Source organism: Branchiostoma lanceolatum, chromosome 5 (assembly GCF_035083965.1).
Source record: "Branchiostoma lanceolatum isolate klBraLanc5 chromosome 5, klBraLanc5.hap2, whole genome shotgun sequence".
NCBI classification, from domain to species: domain Eukaryota; kingdom Metazoa; phylum Chordata; class Leptocardii; order Amphioxiformes; family Branchiostomatidae; genus Branchiostoma; species Branchiostoma lanceolatum.
This window is the reverse complement of record NC_089726.1, coordinates 16,839,496-16,856,271: the sequence shown is the minus strand read 5'-3', so window position 1 is coordinate 16,856,271 and position 16,776 is coordinate 16,839,496. Positions and strand designations below refer to the sequence as shown.

Sequence of the window (16,776 nt, the reverse complement as noted above, 5' to 3'; positions counted from 1 at the left end):
TCTGGTTTAATCTCTTCAGCTCAAGATTAATCTTAAATCCTCCTTCAGTTTTGATGTTCAGGTATTCCTATTCAGAACCAGTACTTTGGGCAGTTGTATTAATACTTATAGCCTGTGTTATGCAGTCTGTCACTAGGGCGTTAGTCTGTTGGGCTTGCCACCAGGTGAACAATATCAGCATTGTCTCCCTGCCTTTTTGTCCTCTCGATCCCGCTACACCGTTGGTTCTTCCATATCTTTCCAGCAGACAGAGAATTCCCACAAGGATTTGTTGTACTATAGGTTTTGACCGTCAAGTTGGGGGTGATGGGCATGGCAAACCTTTGCTGTAATATATACGCCTTCTTCGTTTCGTGAGACTTATATGACTGTTAGAACATCAGTGTCTGTCTTGGCTACAAACTGTTTTGCTCCTTGCCTAAAGGGGGACTTCAACACAAGTACTTCATTGTATACACATACTTGTTGCCATAGGTCTCCTTCACTTAATTTCATACTTGCTGACCTTTCCTAATTTAGCACTGCGATCTCCCACCATGGGTCATCCAAACACTACCATATGAACCTTGGGGACTTTGTAATTCAGGTATAATTCATTCATTCAATCACACTTCACACATTTAACTTAATTTGCACATGCACTCTCAAACATTAAAACTGGATGAGGTATCATCTGCCATCTAATCCTTCAATCACCCTTGGCCTTCACACATTCTTCAAACTCACAAACATTCCACTGGATGGAGACAAGTCAACACAAACACAGTGTAGTTCAGTTCATTATACTTTATTCAAAAATCCAATCCGTGCCAAACGAGGTGCCAGTATGCTGCGAGCCGGCTACCCAACCCCACTCCCCTGGGGGGGTCGAAAAGGGCGGGAAGGGGGAGGTAGGATTTTACCACTGCTCTGTCCAGCGTGAAGGTGTTCACTCACCCCCTGGCACCATTCTGAAATCGTGGCCGAAACATGTCTCGTGTGGCCAATAAGAGACATGATGAATGATCAAATAGAAAACAGTCATATAGTGAATATGTTGAGGTCCGAAACAGTCCAATTGGTCAGCTGTACTGACGAAGTCCAAACTCAGGCCGAATGAAGCCGAAACAGAATTTTGTCTTTGGCAATGAGCTACCTGAGAAACAACAAACCTAAGACAAACTAACTATTCCTCATCTTCTACACCTGTCCATGCTATCCTAGTTTTCACCTGCAGAAGAAAGACAGGAAAACTTTCCCAGGGCACACTACAGTATTTCCTATGCAGAACATACAAGAAAGGGAACAGGCATACGCAGATAGAGACAATTCTACATTGAAATAGAGTTTGCACAGCCATAACAAATGGAAACATACAGCCAAAGTATGAAATAAATAGGTACTTGAACAAAACTTCAAAATAATTTGACTGAATGAATAGATAAATGAAATAGAGAAAAGTTACCAGCTTAGAATGTTTTGTGGCGATCTAGTTGGTTTATGATGTTACCTACAAGATAACAGGGAACAACACAAAAACACAAAGTGCAAACATCCAAAGAAAAAATAGATGAAGTGGGGATGTATCAGAAATGATCAGACACGGGGAGAATGCTCCGGTAAATGTAACCTTGTAAGTCGTATGCACAACAGCCAACCTGAACAGAACAGATGAGGCATTTCCACAGGCTTTCTAAAGAAAAAGAAGTTGAAATGTTAAAAGCCAAACCCCCCCCACCCTCCAAATATTGCAGGTTAACAGCATACCATGACTTATGTTACACGATGGGTACGTTAGCTTTGTTAAATCCAAAAGATTGACAGTCACATGACAGTTAACAATGAGACCCGTTACTCATTACCATGAACAAACCAAAATTAGTGTCTGCACATTTGAACAGAAAGCGTCAACCAGAAACTACAAAATAGATAAGCAAGCGTTACCAGAGTATGGCCAAGCTTGGCACTTCAGAGCACGGTTTGCAGGAGCAGCAACACTTTTGGAGTTACCTGGAAAAACATCAACACTCCCCCCTACCACTAGCATGTTTGTTATGGTGAAACTAATTACCAGTTAATACTTTTACAACGCAACAACTTGTTTAGAAAGTTATGTTTAGACAGTTATCTGGTTATTAAGAAATGTTCTCACAAATTTAACCTTGTGTTATCTTCTTTCTCCCTTGCCTTTTGTCTTCTGAACCATCTCTCGTCACCTGTATCAAAATGAACTCAAAGGTTGTTTGCCCCTCCCCAATGCCCCTTGAAAAAGCAGGAAAATATCAACCACCAAAAATTTTGCCTCACTGTTCATTTGGATACCTCTTCACAGCATCTTGTCCTTGATTGACGGTTTTAGCCTTTATTTATGGCGGAACTTGGTCTACCCGAATCTTCTGCTTGCGCCTTAATGAGGTTAACAGCGGGCCTTGCTTGCAATCCTCACATATCTTGATTTGTGATGGCCTGAAAAAATAACTAAGAAACCTTGTTTCCCCCCTGCCCAATGGAATGGCAATGGTAATCATTGAATATATCAAAGAACTTTGGCTCACATCAACAGGTTGCAACTGGTTATTCTTCGCTCTTGGGTTGTAGGTCTTGGACACTAACTCCATGGATTCTGTTAGACGCATTCTGAAAAATCAACTGTAGAATAGCTTGTCTCCCCCCTTCCCAGTATGGCAAAATGAAAATTTTAGACGTTCAAAGACATTTTGCTCACTTCATCCTTTGGTTGTAACTTGTTTCGTCTGTCTTGGGTCTTGCTTGCTACCTTCTTTCATCTTTATGGTGGTCTGAAAAAGAACTGTAGAATATCTTGTCTTCCCCCCATCCCAATGCAGCAAAGATGAACATTTTAGATGTTTTAAGACCTTGTGCTCACTTTATCCTTTGGCTGTAACTTGTTTCTTGTCTTGAAAGCTATCTTCTTTGGTCTTTATGGTGGTCTGCTTGCTTTCTTCTTTGATCTTTATAGTGGTCTGAAAAAGAACTGTAGAGGACTTTGTCTCCCCCCATTTCCCATTATGGCTAGAGGATTTTAAAAATTGGAAGCTTTGCTCTCTCTTCTGGTTGACTGGTTGGTGGTTACTCTTCTTTCTTTGCTTGCAATCTTTACGAAACCTTATCTTGTATGGTAGTCAGGCAAAGGCAACACTAGCACAAATCATCTTTCCCCCTCCAGATCTCCCCCGAACTTGCAGATCACGTAAACGTTTGTCTTGATTGCTTCGAATCTTCACAAGTAAGGTAACCATCTGACCACTTTCTTGACAGCTCACATTCTTGTCTTGGGATGGAACTTGCTATTCTTCCTTTCTTTCTTTCTGCTTAACTCCAAAATGACCTGAAACACTAGAAGAGAACTGTAGACATTTAGACCCCCCTCCCCAATGATCAATATTGAACGCAAGGTGCAGTTAAAAACACTGAAAACAGGCCTCAACACATTGCAAACTAAAGTTGTAAGCATTACTGAAGTTACCATTAGAACTATGAACTAAATTTAGTTTAGTGAGTACTTATTCTTTGAACTGCAACACTGTAATCTAAGGAAAATTAGAGAAAACCTGTTTAGTCTTGCTTTCTTGATACAGGAAAATGTCTGTTTAAAGCCATTACTTATCCAAAAAACTTGGGTCTTGCTGGATGGAATTGACTCAGAACTGCTACAGTTGGGACATGGGACCACATCTGTCTTGTTGGATCTTCTTTCTTATCCTGTGGGTACTTGGAAACAACAACTTGAGAACACTGCCCCCCTCCCCAAGATGGACAAATTTGGAAAGCAATCTAGAGAGTAACCTTGTTTGAATCTTGCTCTGTAAGCTTGGTTTCTTGGGTCTTCCTTGTCTTGTTGGATCTTCTTTCTTACCCTGTGCATACTTAGAAACAACAATTTAAGATCACTGCCCCCCTCCCCAATATGAACAAATTTGGAAAGCAATGATGTGAGTAACCTTGTTTGAGTCTTTAGCTTGGTATCTTGGTCTTCCTTTTTTGCCTCATGCCAACTCTGAAAAACAACTTCAGAAACTCCTTTCGTCCACAATTTGGAAGTGAAATCTTCAGTCTGGAAGCAGAAGCTTGCAAGGAGCCTGGATCTTGGGAATGACGCACAACGGTACCTAGGATCACTCTCTTCTCTTTGGTCTTCTTTGCCTGTCCTCAGTTTTAGGGAGCCCTGAAAAAGCAACCTGAGAACAACTTTGCCCCCTTCCCCAGCAAGAAATACATTTTTCTTTGGACTGCAACAAATGAAACTTTCTCAATCCAAGAGGTTTTGAAAAACCTAATGCCACTATCACGGACCACAAATTCAAAAAGAATTCGGCTTGACTTGCCTCTCCACCAATGACAATGCTTCTTCTGCATGTGCACAAAACATTTGCTTAGACTGCAAAGCTAGCTTGCTCACTCATCTGTTTCCTCATCTTGTGGCCAATCTTCATCTTGTCCATATAGCACCTAAACCTCTTAATGAACTGGGTTCACCTGCAAAGAGAACTAAAGACTGTTGCCCCCCCATGAAGACCCTAAAATAGTAAAAGTGATTGAACTACAGTAATCCAAAAAGTGCTTACGGCTCAAGTCTCATCCACTGGCAAATAATACCGCTTCACTATACCGACAGCTCAAATCCATCTGTGGTCATCTATGTGAACAGGGGGGGAAAAAGAATTTAGTCAACCCCCCTCCCCTCCACCAAAAAAAAAAACTTTCCCAATGTTTTCTCTCATCCACCTAGCCTTTGGCGCATATAAAGAAAGCAAACTTTCTCGCTATCAGAAATAAGAGACACGCGACAGTTCTCCCAAACTTACTGTTATATCAACTGTTAAATAAGATATAAATCAGAACCAAATAACCAAGTCAAAAAAAGGAAATTTCTATTGGGCAACCTTGTTACCAGTTGACAGCATGGGGGAGTCCAAGTTAAGCGCAGTACCCGATATTCGCAGCAGATTGGCGGTAGACCTAGAGAGGGAAAAAGATAGGAACACTACCCCACCCCCAAACAAATCAAGTAACACATTTCGGACCTCAAAATTAGTTTTTTTTCTCATCAGTATGTACATGTTGGTATTTGAGACAAACAGGTTAACAGGTTTAAGGAGGTAGATAACGTTATGGACATCTACAAGAATAAAAATACTGTATGTAACTTTTGCAGAAAAACAACAGCCAGAAAAAACACACTTACTACCTTGGCACCAAACCAATGTCAGCTGAATCATTGCTTTCATATTAGACCTTTGACCCTGCAGGAAAATAACCTTTGCAACATACACACACAAAAAAACAATCTTAAAGTTTACACTTAGAGCTCTAGGCCATACAATTTTCTTCAAATTCTGCAGTAAACCATCAAATAACTTAAAATTTAGAAAACAAATCCTAATGTCTTTAGCTTCATTATACAGGAAACCAAACCAAATAACTTTCAAGATAAATCCTCTATCACAACCACATTTCCAGTTTCATTTGCTTAAATATGCTTTCTTTAATGTAGGTATTATCACAACCTTTAAGATTTTATCACTGTACAACACTTGCTAAAAGTAATTACTATACAAGTACATGAACAAATACCCTGATTGCCGTTATGAAGAAGTTTCCTTCTTTACCCTGATTGCCTCAGTACAAAAGTAAATTGCCACATTACCCGTAATTAACCGCAGTTGCCGCTTCAACAATAATGACTGCATACCACTGTTATTCTGGTCTACTACAGCATAGCGGGAGTGCTTTGAACTTGCATAGGAGGAGTGCTTTCAACTTGCATAGGGAACCTGTATCAAGCGCACTTCAAAAACACACATACAACCAAGAAACATGATGCAAAAACCCAGTGCAGGTTTACAGAATGTGTACATCTGTCCTAGCAACAGTGAGTTCTTCTAAAGAAATAAGTTAAACTATGCAACAAAAAAGTGCAACACCCCTAAATGACCTATTCTACTCAAAGCATGTGCCAGTACATTGGGAATCACTATAACAAGGGTTTAGCTCGCACTTGAAAGTACAGCTTACCACACCGCTCATGTTGCCATACTGTGCTCTATGATCCCTTCATACCCTCACAACCACGTCTCCCCGCAGGTGGTGTGTACAGCGCGCAAGTAGCAGGTACCTGTAATACCATCAACAACATCCCCCCACACAGCAATCCCAAACTATTTTGTTGTACCAAGTATAACAGTTTCTTGTTAGAAAAGACCAACTTTCGTTGCTACTAAGCTATATAAGAGCCATAAGTTATTTCCCAATGGTCACATTCTGTACTAGTATTCACCTAGAACAGGTTTTATTTAAACACAGGATTAGAATCTATTTACTAGTATGTAGCTCACAGAAATCTTTTTTTTTTTGCTAGTTACATATAATCTACACACTATCATAATCTTAACAAATTCATAACTAGTAAGGTTTTAAACTATCGGTACTTTTTATATTGGACTTCTTGACAAAGCTAGAACCAAACAATGTTTTACAATTACTTGCCTTACACTACTGAAATAGGAGTCCCTCCTGAAGACCTGGAGTGATGTGTTACAGCGTTCTTGCTGATCTTTACCTCGGGCACACAGCGCCTTGTACTTAAGACATAACTTCCTCTTGGGCCTGGTAGCCAATATCCAGACCTCTGCAAAGGCAATTAAAAAAATCCCCTCCCCAACACGTCTGTCAACCCAACTATCAAGTTTACCAATACTACTTAGGGTACAAAAAAATACACCAGGCAAACACAGATTGTCTACTTTGGTATGACTACTATGAGGTTGATAACCTTCAAGGTTTTCATGATTATGCATGACTTTCAGAAAACAGACACATACTCCATGACCGGTAAAGAAAATACACATTGGTGCTGCCTACCATTACTAGTTATGCTGTGCTATAGCACATCACAGTCTTATAGATGCATCGCATTGCTTTAGATTTCTGCAGTGACCTCTCACACTAAAAGTGCAAATGACTTGCCAGGTCAGAACTTGATCATGGCAGGAACAGCTGGGCTACCTCTGTTACAGTTGGGGCTGTAGTGGAGACTCACTCGCGGCGCTATCGAAAACCTTCCTGCTGAATGGGGCTGTTTAAACTCCTGGCCAAGGGATGTCCACTGGACTTCCCATGATACACATCTACCCTGGAAAAGGCAAGCTTGACATTTCCCCTCCCTGTTTCCCCATACACCATATACAACAGCCCATGTACAATAAAAAAAGAAGTGACCATGCAAGACATTACAGCATAAGCATGCCAACATAAAGTTTGACAATGTCTGAAACTATTGTACTTTGTTCAAGATTTATAGCACTCAACAGATGCTCACTTACAGTACATACATGCTTATTTTACATTACTGGTAACATTTCACTCTTTATGAGAATACAGATAAGGTATGTTGTGACATGGTTTAAAAACGTTATTATATCCATACACAAAGCTTATTACAGTAGAAGGAACTGTAAAACAGACATACTGGACTGTACATTGGAATGATTTTAAACGCATACCACAAGTCTCTTCTAAAGCTGCAAGCGCAAATTAACAGTGATACTCTGGATATGCAAGGTTTGGAGTGCATGTTCGGGACACAACCTAATTCTGCAGGAACAGCAAGGGAAAAAAACAGCGGGAAAAATCCCCATCCCAACACGACCCCAGGAAATGTTATAAACGGATATGATATCAGGAAATGAAAGTTAAATGTTACTTCACAGCAACAGATGATTATGATAATAGTTAACTCCATGTACCATATTGAATTTGTTGTCTTTAAAAATGGTCAGAAAGGTGTTAGCCTAGCATTGTTATAAATGCGCGTAACATTACCCTGTAGAAAATGAGTTGGGCAGTGGAGTTTAGCGGAGTTGGACCACGATATTGGATCACGGCGACAGCTGTGCTGCTTGGAGAACATGGCGGTTTACGCGAAGATGCACCGAACAGGTCACAGATGCAGAGGTTTGCCTAGGGAAAAACTAGGAAGACAGATGTTCCCCAAATCCCCCCTGCAAAGTCTTCAAATATTGCACAATATTGCAAATCATCAACCATAGCTTTGGTTCTCTTATGCTAAAAGTACAGCAATCCTTTAATATCCATACTTTCATTTTGGCATTCAAGATTTCTTTGTGAAAACTGACAAGAGGGTAGAACCTGGCGACAGCTAAAATAAAAAATGCATAGTAGCACATATAGACCTAGATTGTTCTGCAACTGGCGACAGCTAAAATAAAAAATGCATAGTAGCACATATAGACCTGGATTGTTCTGCATGAGAAGTTGCGTGAAGGTGCAGGTAAAGGCTTGAAGTCATGCTTACGGCAGCTGGCAGGGACGGCTAGACTTGTGTCTAAGGTTTAGGTAGTCTGGTGGTGATGCCGCTTGCTCAGGAAAATGCACAAGGGTTTAGGTAGTCAGGTGATGCTGCGGTTTGCTCAATGGGAAATGCACTCTTAGCTGCAGGCGTCCTACACCTAAAATCTTGACAAGGGGAAGAACAGTAGACATAAAACCCACCCCCTCCCCAAAGACAACGCAGAGACACAAGTGATGCTTCAACATAGATAAAACCTTTAAGGCAGGCATCTACTGAAGTGCATTTTAGTGGAAATTATGTAAGAACTGCAACAGATTCTCAATACCATAATTACTTGAAGTGCACTGCATTGCATAGTATATGAAAAATAATTTAAAAGTATAGTTAGTGCAGACGTTTGAAAGGGTAGGGCTTGTCATGACGCTGTTATTTGAAGAGGAAATCACGATACCAAGCGTTTGTGCATTTGTCAGCAGGGACACGCAGGCGAGAGACTTCAGGTCGGAGAATGTTGACAGATGGTTTGCTGGCAAGTGCGCTTTTATCCCCCACACTGTGAAGTTGGTGACTGTAGTGAGGATTGTTGGAGGCTTGTGAAGCTCAAGGGTTTGACAGGTATGTCATGGAAGACAGAGGTTCCCGTGTAGTTCCCCCTCTCTGACCAGAGTTTTCTACACCTGTAAAAAGTCTAAGCAAACACGGAAGAACCCACCCCTCCCCATTCAAACAACACTTACAGCGAATTTGCGTTATCAGGCTTTTGATGAGGTAAGTTGTAGTTAGCCATTTGCAATTATTGTTCTTAGCAAAATAATGCTAGTTCAAGGCAAAAAGGAACAATCGAAACAAAGCACACAATGACACCACGACTAAAGACTACAGATGTACAAGATACGTTAAATAGACACCAGGTTGTTTTCTTATGAGCGGGGTTTCACACATGTTCAGATGAATTTAAAGTTTGTTATCATGGCTAATACAGCAAAATGAACAGATATGCTACCATAAGTTAAAACTTATTTTGCAGAAGAGCTGTTATGCCTACATTGAGCTAGAGCATACTTGACACGTGGAAAATAAGTAGGTCTACCGCGATTTATACAGGCCTTTGCCTTTGCTCCCTGCAGATTGGACCGGTGGGATCGGACCCTGTATTCCCCGTAGATTGGCGAGTTTGGACCCTGTATTACTCTGCTGACAGGACAACAGCATGAAGTCACTGTGCAGCATCTGTCGTGAGTTCTGCTCCCATCGTGCCTTGGGGGACTTAAACCTATTGGGCATCTTGGAAAAAAACATGTTTGCATCCCCCCCTAGCCCCCAAAATGCAGAAAAAGTGAAGTATAGAACTATATACGCTATACACATGCTACTTCCACAGCTTTGCATAGTGCTACACAATAACCATCATCATGCTTGTGACAAAGAAATACATGGATCTGATGAAAAGATTTTGACAAAGTAGACAGCACATATCTTGCCTAAACCATGCTTTCACACTTGCATTGACAACAAAAGACGCAACAGGTTTTTGACAGGAGCTTATCTGTGGCCCAAAGTTGACAAAGCTGTTTCCATTAGGTGTCTGCGAGACCAGTCTGACAAAGGAGTACACCCGTGGCCATGCGCTGATGCTGACTAGGGAGCGAGAGCCTTGGGACAGTAGTGGACATGCTGGGGGACACCTTCCATGGACATGTTGTGGGCACCTTCCACAGCCGTGTTATCCTGAAACCTGCGGTCTTGAAATAGGAACAAAAAGACCCCACCCCACCCTATCCTACCACAACACAAAGGTTACACCGAAAAATGGTAATGGAAATATAATGCAAGGAAACACGTCTTCAAAAAAGTTTAAAACCATATAAGGATGTGAGTTATAGTACTTTATGAGTGAACCACTGTTTTTATTCAAGAGAGCATATCTAATTGATAAGCTAACAGAGCTCACTGTTACCAAGCACTGCTTGTCAGTCGTGTACAGATAGTAGGCTTGTGACAGATGACTGAAGATTGATGCGCAGATGAAGGTTGAGTTGGCGATTCAGATGGACAGATAGACTCCTAGAGGATGCTAGTAGTAGCAGCACAGGCAGGTATGCCTCTTGACCATGTGTGTAGTTAACACGGCTGGGCCACTTGCAGACAGACCTGTAACAGGGGCTGTAGAAATGGAGTTTGGAACCCCCCCCCAAAACCCCTCAAAAAGACATTCGCAAAGTAGCGCAGGAAACCAAAACTTCATTATGTTGTTAGGGTTTTCAAACCATCAGATACTTGAAAGGTATATTCATATCAAAATCTTGTGCAGCTGCATTATCGCATTATTCATCCTTAGAAGAAAACCATATTTCTAGAATTGGTAGATTGGAACTTGTACAGTAAGACCAAATACCAGGTTGTAAACAGGCACAATTAACCAAAAAGCATTCTCATCTGAGTAAGCCATTGCCAGTTGGTCGCGTTTGGGATGCTCCCTTTGGGTCAGTTCTAGACTTGACAGCAACTTCGCAGGGCGGGGTAGTTCATGGGAAGTTTTGCTTGTGGCTACCGTCCCTTCCTTGGTTTACCTGAATAAAGAGGGACTAAAAAAATTCTCTTCCCCCCCCAAGAACCCCAAAAGACAATACTGTCTTGCAAACTGGTACCTTCAAATTCTCACAAAGTCATAATTGACTTAAAACACAGGATCTTATAGTGAAAATGGATTACCTGATACTCTAGGTCACGCAAAGGAACCCTTCTGTCACACCATTTCCCAGTCTTCCCCATATGGTAGATGACCCACACTGCCTTCAGCACATTCTTCGTACACCCCTCTCAGCCATGATCTGCTCAACTACTAGTACGCGCTGGCATCCCTGCATCCACACCTCCCACTAGCGTCACCCTTCCATCCACAAGTCAGTCGTTGCGTGATCTTAGCGGTAGCCCACTCACTCTACGCCTTGCATCAGAAACTCTGTCACCTTGTCCATCCTAGAGATAAGTTCTTACAACCCCGTATACCGATTGAGGTAGGAATGTGTAAACTGAGGTAGACCATACTCCCTTGTCACCTAGTTGAAAATTGGAAGTCCATCCTATATTTTCGTTTCAACTGTCCAAAAGGGTAACACTTCCCTTCCTTTCTTTTGGTCCATCTTGACTTTTCCTATTTTTTTTAAAGTTCTTAAATGAATGTTGAGCAACAAAACACCTTGCCTTCAGCTTGTAGTAAGACCTTTTCTGCTCCTAGCCTTCAGGTTTTCTAGTTTCAACTGTCCAAAAGGGTAACACTTCCCTGTCTTTCTTTTGCTCCATCTTGACTTTACCCGACTGTTGAGAAACGAAAACACCTTGCCTTCAGATTTTTCTGCTCCTAGCCCCTCGGGTTTAGTCCATTTTAGCTTGCCTGTGACCATCAAAGAAATGCACATGAAGTATCATTTTCTTGCTGTTGTTTAACACTGCTTGACAATCCAGCTGAATTTCCTACATTCAGAAAATGCAGCTTTAGAATTTTGTTCCCTGCACTCACTTTGACAGCAACCAGCCTGTAGCAGATATAAATTGATCAGCAGCTGTGCAAAAAAATGTCCAGCTCCCTACAGCACGACTTCTTTGGTAGCGCAATGGAATTTTTGCTCCTGATTAATGCCCTGTGACACAAATCTTCAAGCTCTGACCTTTAGGATCCAACCTTGGAAATATTCTTCAGTAGTCCTTTGACTGAATAATATATTTTGCTCACCGTGGTACAGCACCTTGGGGTAAGAAACCAATTTGAAGAACATAGCGTAGGGTAAGAATTCTTTGGTGGTAGTGAATGTTGCAACAATCAGTTCTTTTGGCCAGCATAAAATCCTGCGAAATTTCTTTAAATCAACTCTGGTTGAAACACTTGAAACAAATATTAGCTGCTTATCCTTCCTGTGGTTTTGACATGATACTAGTCCTTGGCAGAATCTTGGTTATCTTCACGAACCCGTAACTGCTTGTAGTTAGTTACCAGATCACATCATCAGCTGGGCTTTTTGGTAAAACAGAGAAAATCCCACTTTTAAACCACTTGCCTGTCACCTTTTTAACTGGAGGGCTTGCTATTTTGCCTGTGTAGGAAAAACCAACCTTCTCGTCTAGGGATGCCTGGCTACTTCACGTCCACTGCAATGGAATGTTATGAAGTCTGCTTACTTTAGTTGCTTGGCTTCTGCTCTAGTCCTGGGCAGCTTGAGAGATAGGTAGACAACACACCAGCAAACATGCATAGCAATAACACTTACATGGCAGCAGTTTTAGTCCACAAGATGAGGATGACTTGTAGGAAGGTATTGTTTTACTTGTAGAAGGAAGACACACCATAGGGACAACTGGCACAGATCTAGTTCTTCTAGAGATGTGATGATTTGAGTAGCACAAACGTTGATGGAAGCTTGAGCAATAAACAATATGCGGCTTGACTTGTAGGCATCTGCATACAATTTTGGCTTCATACGTCCTTGAATGGATATTTTCTGACTTCACACGCTAACCTCTTGATGTTTTTCTTCAAACACCCTGAGCTCTCTCTGCTATCTCTTTCCTATGCTTGTCACGGATGGCATTACCTTGACCACATGGTGCCTCTCCCCACTGCTAGCTCTCTTCTTGGCAAGGTTCCAATCTTTAAGGTACCTAATCAGGTTTACCTCTGCCTCCAAGGGGACCACTACGCCCGGGCCTTTCTTGGGACAAGTCTTTATCCTGCTGGAAGATCATCTACTACTTTGCTGGGACAGAAAGGTAAAAACCATGTGGTTACTTAACTACACCCCCCTCCCCGACACAAAAAACAATCCACAAAGACAAAACCTTTAAAGCAGTTAATTTTTTTATAACATAAACTATCAGTAATGCAGAATACAGGCAATTTATTTTGTAGTTAAAAAAATAAAGAAGGGGTGCTCGATTCACCTTGACTAACCTGACCTTTAAACATTCTATCCCAAGCTAACAAGTCTTTATAAGCGGAGGTCACACTAGCGGCTGAAGTTGATTTATGCTGTCATTATCCGGTTAAGTGGAAAGATGTCATCACCTGGAAGAAGAAACCAACTTTCTCTAAGCACAGCAAATTCCTATCTTAACATCTACATTTTAAAGTGAAAAATACTTCGTGGGATAGAATTTTGCAAAATGTGTTTCACTTGACGTGGGCTTCTCAAAAAAAGACATAAAATGTACTGGGACAATATTTCGCATAATTGATTTTCTGAACCAGCATGGTTAATTTATGGGTCGCATATACCTCAATATCACAAGCCAAAGAAACAGAACTAAAATATGAAATAACCAACCTGGTCTGGTTAGCTTCTCTTGCTGAATTTTTCTGAAGGCATCTCTGTGAGATTCAATCATTCAGATCCCAACATACCCAAAATCTTAACATTTGTTCAACTTGCAACACTTCAATCACTAAATGCAACACATTAGATCTTTCTTTCGGTCGGCCCAACACCTCACAATTTACACACATTGCAATCCCAAAAATCTTATCCCTGAGAAGTATTGTTTTGTATACGATCAACTTTATCCATTATGTTTTTAAGCAATCAACCACACATAGCTTTGCAAACAAACTCATGATTACCAACATTATTGTGCGTAGACAGCACTTAACTAATAATCATCCATCACATGATTTACATTTCACACTAATCAATACCTTACTAAAGCAATTTCACACTAATCTGTTACAAAAACATATCAAAATCTACGCATTGATCAAGTGTCATTCTCGACCCATCGCGTTTACATCATATTTCAAGCATCAATCTTTAGAATTTCAAATTTGACTCACAGTATCATACAGTACTTATAAGCATTTATCTTCAGGAAATAAAAACTGACTCCACGGTATCAACGATCCTTCGCATTCAAGTTAATTATGTTAACCCACAAAATTTATGATGCAATATTTGTAAATCTAAAATCCTGCTAACCTACGTATCACATGCAAATTGGATCACGTGACTAATTGACCACCCCTTATTGGTCTTTGACTAATGACTACAGTGCTGTATAACGCAAAAAAAAGCAAGTTCGTAAAAGCGCTCGCGGTAAAATACCTTACGTAACTCCTGCTGACGCCGCCGGACTGCCTCTCACCCCCAGTAACTGCCTGGATGGACGCTGACGGGCCCTACATTGAGAGGCACTCGAAAACACACAGCAACATTTCCCACCCTCCAGGAATAAGCCCCTCCCTTGGCGTGACGTAATCATGACGCGGTCCCAGACAAAGAGCGTGACGTGCATACATAATGACCTTCCTCTCCGCGTAAACAACTCGAACCAAGTTCCAGAAAATTCTACCTACAAGGGCCTAATACTGGCCTAACGTTCCAAAATGTACGGTACATCGACAATATAGTCAAGTTACGGCGCCATAGTGGCCTAGAAATAGAAGAGATCGGGCTGAACGCGGTCTGAAAAATACAAGTATGCGACACAATCATGGCGTCCGTCTAAAACCAAGCCCGTCCAAAACAAACTTACAATTTCGGCATATCTAGCGATACGAGCGGTAGAATGAGCCCCGAAAAGCCAAATTACGATCCTAGAACAACGTAGAACAAAATCTACGGCACGAAATCGCGCTGGGTAATGAAGAAAAGTCACCAAAATGCGCTCACGTACGACACACCAACCTCGCCTGGGTTTTCCTGGTGACGCCGTAAGAAAACAGGTCAAAACAACGGTTTATATAGCGGTCGGGGCGATGTACTGCCAATAACCTTTCCTGACGTAAAATAGTTCTTAATCGATTTGCCATTTTTGTACATTTTTATCGCGAATTTTTACAGATATGAGATCTCTCTGTGGTAAATATTATTATTTGAATTAGAAATATGATATTTTAAGGAAAAATATGTTTGTTGGAGTCTTTTTAGAAGAATGCTGCGGATGGATATACAAACAGGAAGAGCTATTCGTCTCACGTCTTGGTGACGTCCTGTGACGTCATGTTATTTTTAGTCCACCAATCAGAGGCAGGCATGCCAGATGTCTAACCTGTTCCTTCCAGTTCCGCCCAGTCGAGGACGTGACTCACGCCAGGTTTTCCCCTAGGACGTACTTTTTACGTTGCGTCGTCGTTATGAAACTGACAAAAATGCTGTGGGTTTGCAATATCGAGAGTTTCCTTGGGTTTGCATAATTTGTGTTAGGTAAGACAGAAGCGGACGCCGATCTACGAACTGATTTCACTGCATTGCGACATTCAGTCAAGATCATTCAAGGCTGTCTGTGTGTACCCGTGGCTTGCATACAAAATAAGGAAACACAGCTGCGTTGCGTTCATTTATTTGACACAGTGGCTGTACAAGACAGCATACTATACTAAAGGGAAGGTGATATTTCATCACAGTATTGTGATTCATTTCTAGTTGATGTACGCAAGCTAGAATGCTATCAAATTTTCCCTCCTATTTTTGACAGAGAGACCGAGTATTCGTTTCCAATGGTTTTATTTATTTATCTAACGTTATTACATTTTCAAGACAGCTGGATAGCCCCTTCAACAGATTTTTTTATTTCTAAGGGGGGGGGGGGCAAAGAACATAGGACAACTTGGTACATACATTAATTATATAACATAGATCAAACGTATGTACAGAAAATGTATACGTTAATAGTCAGATCATGTGTGATTCATCCATCGTCTGTCATAACTGAATATCATTACATTACATTATGAAATGCGGTAGCAAATCACAGAGCGTTCTCAATATTTCGGGAAATTTCCACATTCCAACAGACAAGTGATAGGAAATCAATATTATTAGTTCGGGCATGGAAGTTCATTCACCTATTTGCGTAGGCGAACTTCGTGCTGAGAATGATCATCTCAGTACAGTACTAGTGTAGTCAACTGCCCAAGACTGCCGGGAATATCACAGCCGACCAGTATCATCATCTGAGAGAAAAATCACCGACTTATGAAGTAGACAATAATAAACACGTCACAGCAACATTGTTCTTCAATTCTTTTATAGCACCCAACAAGTGTAAATCTTGGGGGGGGGGGGGGGCAGTTAATGATAACAGCTCGGTGGCAGATGGCAATCGATCGATTGCATTTACATTTCGGCACAGGGTTGTGTAACGTTGATATTACGTATACAGTCAATGGCCCTTGGATTCTGGGGGCTCCGGGTGATAACGATAAGGGGCCCTCTAGCGCATTTTCAACACATCAATGATCACGTTAACTTGTGTCGCCATATTTATGCAATACTGTATCCGGGTACCCGATAGAAGGCATTACCTAAGGGTGATACACATATATTTATATTTTCAGTGTCACGTTTCAGTTCTGTATCATATCAATGAATAGTGCTATTGGATCCTAGGGGCCAGGTTCCCTCCCGCTGGCATAGTCCCAAAAGTCAATTGACAGGTTTTCTTGGCCGCATGATGATGGCGACAGCCGCTAGCCATGT

General features: G+C 41.3%; 1 long non-coding RNA gene across 1 annotated transcript; it reads right to left on the bottom strand.

The window, feature by feature from the left end:
• Positions 1-771: 771 nt before the first annotated feature.
• On the bottom strand, positions 772-15,063 carry LOC136435471 (uncharacterized). Its single transcript, XR_010755851.1, has 2 exons — positions 14,401-15,063; positions 772-13,370 (listed from the first exon to the last, which is right to left on the bottom strand). It is a non-coding gene; the product is annotated as an uncharacterized lncRNA (long non-coding RNA).
• Positions 15,064-16,776: the final 1,713 nt, after the last annotated feature.